Below are 6,000 nucleotides of genomic sequence, written 5' to 3'. Positions count from 1 at the left end.
CACTCAGTGGAAAAGGAAGTATCAGAAAAAAGTAGGGCTGGGAACCCTGGCTGTTCACACGTAGAAGGATGAAGCCAGACGGTTACCTTACACCACACACAAAAATGAAATCCAAATGGATCAAAGGCCTGCAAGTGTGAAAACCGAACACTCCTAGAAGAACGTACGGGGCAAATCTTCATAACTTTGGATTTTGCGATGATTTCTTGCATATGCCACCACAAACTCAGTCAACGCCAACCAAAAAAGGACAAATGTGATTTCATTAAAAGTTTAAACTTTCGTCCCTCTGGGCGCCTTTAATAGAGTGAAAAGGCTACCCACATACTGATAGAAAATACTTGAAAATAATATATCTGGCAAGGCTTTAATATCCAGAACACATTCTTGTTTGGTTTCGCTTGTGACAGGGTCTCACTCTGTCACCCAGGCTGGAGTGCAGTGGTGTGATCACAGCTTACTGCCATCATGCCACCTCAGCCTTCCAAGTAGCTGGAACTGCAGGTGCACTCCACCACGCCCAGCTAATTATTTGTATTTTTTACAGAGACAGGGTTTCACCATGTTGCTCAGGCTGGGCTCAAGCGATCCACCTGCCTCGGCTTCCCAAAGTGCTGGGATTACAGGTGTGAGCCATTGCGCCCGGTTCAGAAAATACTTTTTAAAAAGCATTTGACAAGTTTCAACACCTCTTCAGGATGAAAACCCTCCATCGACTAGGAATGGAAGGGACCTTCTACAGAAGTAGAACAGGACCAGGATTTCCCAGCCACTTTCATGGGATGCTTTAGCCACAGTGGCCTCTCCTCTTAAGCCTTCCTGGACTGTATCACCGGAGGTCCAATATCTGTTCCATCCTTGGACCTTGGGGGGAAAGGGCTATCACTGCTAGAGGGAGGGGAAGCTGATAGCCCAGTGAGCTGAATGGAGCAGAGAATGGGGAAAGATAGTGGAGGGAGACCATTCAAATCAGAAGGCCACTGGATTGATGACCTCTGAAATCTGGAAGCCCTCAGGTACCTTCTCCAGGTTCCAGATCGTATGATGCTGTCTATACAAGGGGGGAGATCCGACACCTACTACAGTGTCATACCCTGAGACTCAGTCTGGTTGGATTCAATCATTCAGTAACCTTTATAAAGTTCCTGTCTTCTAAAATGTTATACCTGCTCTTGACCCGCAGAGGGCACCCTGGAGACTCTTCTAGGCAGCCTGTTAAGCAGCATTTCTGGTCAGCTTCCAGGGTAAGTGAAACTTATAAAGGCAGCTGGGGTTGTTAGCGGTGGGGCGTATCCGAGTTACCGGCAGCAAATTCGTACAGGTCTGCAGCAACCTCCCACCCCATGGCGGCTGAAGGCAAGGTCTCAAATACAAGTCTGTATCTAATTCACCACAGAGCTCCTTCTCACTCTTTTCTTATCAGACAGGGTCTGCCATGTCACCCAGGCTGGAGTGCAGTGGCTATTCACAGGCACAATCATAGCTCACTGCAGCTGCCACCTCCCTGGCCCAAGCGATCTTCCCGCCTCAGCCACCTGAGTAGCCGGGACCACAGGCACGTGCCAACTCCTCATTATTATTTTTTTGCTTTTTGTTTTTTTGAGATGGAGTCTTACTCTGTTACCCAGGCTGGAGTGCACAGGTGCGAGCTCGGCTCACTGCAACCTCCACCTCCCAAGTTCAAGCAATTCTCCTGCCTCAGCGTCCCGAGTAGCTGGTATTACAGGTATGCACCACACCCAGCTAATTTTTTTTTGTTTTTTGAGATAGAGTTTCACTCTTGTTGCCCAGGCTGGCGTGCAATGGTGCCATGTCGGCTCACTGCAACCTCCGCCTCCCAGGTTCAAGTGATTCTCCTGCCTCAGCCTCCTGAATAGCTGGGATTATAGGCACCCGCCACCATGCCTGGCTAATTTTTGTATTTTTAGTAGAGATGGGGTTTCAGCATGTTGGCTAGGCTGGCCTCAAACTCCTGACCTCATGATCCACCTGCCTCAGTCTCCCAAAGTGCTCAGATTACAGACATGAGCCACTGCGCCCAGCTAAATCCTTATTACTCTAAAGTGATTTTTTTCTTTCCTCCACTTCTAATTATCTCTCTTACCTGAAATGACATGTAAGAGCTTTGTTTTAATGTTGAGTGATTTTTGCAAGTGACTAAGTGTGGTGGGGTGAAGATTTGCCTGGGGTTTCAGCGGGAGACAGTGATGGTGACTTTGATGGTCTTGCACTATGAGCTTTTTAAAACAATGTTGTCAAAAGAAAATTGAACCCCAGTGTCTTCTCTTGAGGAAAGGATCTGTGATAAGCTGTATTCTTATCAGCAGTTTCAGACTTGGCATGTGTGTCAACGCATTCATTTTATTTTAATTATCAGCTTATAATTTACATGTAATCTTTATTTCCTCCATAATTTTTAGGCAAAAGTCTTTGAAGATGTATCTCCAGCATTTTGTACAAGTGATTTCATTATGGTTTTTTTCTTTCAGAACTAAATATATAATAAATTTGCTCACAGCCAATAATCGTTTGAGGACAAAGCTTGTGTAATAATTGCCAGCCTTATCGTAATTGTTTTTCCACCAAAACTGGCCTTTACAAATTGTATAGTCACTTAAAAATAATAATAAATGCAGTTACCATAAAATATTCAAAAGTTACAAAAACTTGGCCGGGCACAGTGATCCACCCACGTCAGCTGTAATTCCAGCACTCTGGGAGGCTGACGTGGGTGGATCACCGGAGGTCAGGAGTTCTAGACCGGCCTGGTCACACGGCAAAACCCCATCTCTACTAAAAATACAAAATTTAGCTGGGTGTGGGGCACACACCTGTAATCCCAGCTACTTGGGAGGCTGAGGCTGGAGAATCGCTTGAACCTGGGAGGTGGAGGTTGCTGTGAGCTGAGATCGCATGACCGCAATCCAGTCTGGAAGGCAGAGTGAGACTCCGTCTCAGAAAAAAAAAAAGTTACAAAAACTTAGAACCCCAGCTCTAGAGCATTCTGGGCTTAGTTAAGGATTTTTGCCAGGTAAAAAGCAACCACCTTCAGGACTGTTAATGCTACAGGCTGTCACTGTTACTTGGTGTTTGCTCAGATCTTTTTCTGAAAATTAATATCTGGGTGGAACTGGGGCAACTGTAAATGTCCAAGTCATCTGAGAAAGATTAGGAGGCAGATAGCACAGACAGAGAACAGAGGGAAGAGCCAGGGACCCGGGGTATTGCAGCTCCCCCAACAACAAGCTAGTGGAGATTCTGTCAATCATAAGGGACAGAGCCTGATAGTGGAGTGTCTGGTTGGTGGCATCTCTGTGGCGCCACGTCATGCAGCCCCTGGTCCAGCACACGGCATAACTATTGAGCCCGTTTCCTCACCAGATCTCTCTCCAACTGGATGCCATTCGTTCATTTATTCAACAAGAATGTATTGAGGTTGGGTGGAGGGGCTCACACCTGCAATCCCAGCACTTTGGGAAGGTGAGGCTGGAGAATCTCTTGAGTCCAGGAGTTCAAGAACAGCCTGGGCAACATAGCAAGACCCCATCTCTAAAAAATATATTTTTTTAGTTAGCTGGATGTGGTGGTATGCCTGTAGTCCCAGCTACTTGGGAGCCTGAGGCAGGAGGATTGCTTGAGCCCAGGAGTTGGAGGCTGCAGTAAGTTGTGAGCAGGCCTATTGAATAGCCACTGCGCTCCAGCCTGGGTGACATAACAAGACCCTGTCTCTTAAAAAAAAGAAAAATTTAGGCCAGGCACAGTGGCTCACGCCTGTAATCCCAGCACTTTGGGAGGCCAAGGCGGGCGGATCATGAGGTCAAGAGATCGAGACCATCCTGGCCAACATGGTGAAACGCTGTCTCTACTAAAATATAGAAAATTAGCTGGGTGTGGTGGTGGGCGTCTGTAGTCCCAGCAATTCGGGAGGCTGAGGCAGGAGAATTGCTTGAACCCTGGAGGTGGAGGTTGCAGTGAGCTGAGATTGTGCCACTGTACTCCAGCCTGGCGCCTGGCGACAGAGCGAGACTCTGTCTCAAGAAATAAAAAGAAAAAGAAAAAAAAAAGAAAAATTCATTGAGCACCAGCTATGTGCCAGAAAATATACTAAGTGCAAATAAGGAGCTTGAAAGCATGGAAGTTATAGTCTACAAGGAAACAGACAATTACAAAGAAGAAGATAATTACCCATCTTGTTAAGTGCTGTGAAGAAAGAGATGCAGAGGTGGGAAGGTGAACAGGAGTGCTGTAGAAAGAGCTGTTAGGGGCCAGCGGCTCACTCTTGTCATCCCAGCATTTTGGGAGGCAGAGGCAGGTGCATCACTTGATCCCAGGAGTTCGGGACCAGCCTGAATAACATGGCAAAGCCTCGTCTCTACAAAGAAAAAAAAAATAGCTGGGTGGGTTGGTCCCAGCAAGTTGGAAGGCTGAAGTGGGAAGATCGCTTGAGCTCAGAAGTTCAAGGCTACAGAGAGCCATGATCGTGCCACTGCATTCCAGCCTGGGTGATGGAGTGAGACCCTATTTCAAAAAAAGAAAGTCATTAGGCGGGCTGTGTCTGCGTAATGAGGAAGATGAGGTCATAGGTGAGCAGGACCAGGCCTCATTACACTTCAGGAGGAGAGCATCCAGGCAGAGGGAAAGCAGATTTAACGCCCAGCAGACAGGAAAGGGTTTTCTAGTAAAAGTTAGAGTGGGGCAGTTGAAGAATGGTGGCGAGGAGGGGAGCTGTGTAGATGTGATTGGAAATTAGCTGGAGCCAGATCATGCAGGCCTTTATATTGATCATGCTTTAGTGGAAAGAGAGAAATACTTCCAGTTCTTTTGTTTTATTTTTATTTTTTTGAGACAGGGTCTCACTGTTGCCCAGGCTGGAGTGCAGTGGTGTGATCAGGGGCTCACCGCAGCTCGACCTCCTGGGCTCAAGCCATCCTCCCACCTCAGCCTCCCGTGCAGCTGGGACTGCAGGTGTGCACCACCACACCTGGCTAATTTTTTTGTACTTTTTTTGTGAAGATGGGGTTCCGCCATGTTGCCCAGACTGGTCTCAAAATTCTGAGCTCACGTGATCTGCCTGCCTCAGCCCCCCAAAGTGCTGGGAGTACAGGTTTGAGCCACCATGCCCTGCCCTTACTGTATTTTTTAAATGTATTTTTAGAGACAAAGTCTCATTCTGTTGCCTAAGTTGGAAGGGAGTGGCACAACCCTAGTTCACTACAGCCTGAAATTCCTGAGCTCAAGTGATTCTCCCATCTCAGCCTCCCAAGTAGCTGGGACTAGAGACATGTGCCGCCATGCCCAGATAATTTTTTAATTTTTGTAGAGACGGGGTGGGGGGGGTCTCTCTGCGTTGCCCAGGCTGGCCTTGAACTCCTGGCCTCAAATGATCCTCCCACGTTGGCCTCCCATAATGTTGGGATTACAGGCGTAAGCCACTGTACCTGGCCACTGGTTAGTTTTAAGTAGGAGCTTCATGTGATTAGATTTATCTTTTGAGGCTATCACTCTGGCTACTAACCAAAATCAATTCGCTGTATGTGTCCAGGTGACTTTCTAGACTCCATGCTGTTCCGCCGATCTCTGTATCTTATACAGATCTGTGTATCTTTTATGACTTTATCTAGATTTATAGTAAATAATAAAATCTTGTAGTTTAAGTCCTCTAACATTTCTTTTTCAGCTTCTGACTATTCTAAAAACTTTGCATTTCCACATAAATTTTAGTATCAGCCTATCTTTTGGGATTTTTTTTTTTTTTTTTTTTTTTTGAGATGGAGTCTCACTCTGTCACCCAGATTGAAGTGCAGTGGCACAATCTTGGCTCACCATAACCTCCACCGCCCAGTTCAAGTGATTCTCCTGCCTCAGCCTCCCAAGTAGCTGGGATTACAGGTTGCCACCATCACACTCCGCTAATTTTTGGGTTTTTTGTTTTGTTTTGTTTTTAGTAGAGACAGGGTTTCACCATGTTGGCCAAGCCGGTCTCAAAATCCTGACCTCAAG

This window comes from Aotus nancymaae, unplaced genomic scaffold, assembly GCF_030222135.1.
Source record: "Aotus nancymaae isolate 86718 unplaced genomic scaffold, 86718_ANA_hifiasm-v0.15.2.pri h1tg000032l_0, whole genome shotgun sequence".
Classification (NCBI taxonomy): domain Eukaryota; kingdom Metazoa; phylum Chordata; class Mammalia; order Primates; family Aotidae; genus Aotus; species Aotus nancymaae.
Note: the sequence above shows the minus strand (reverse complement) of the source record.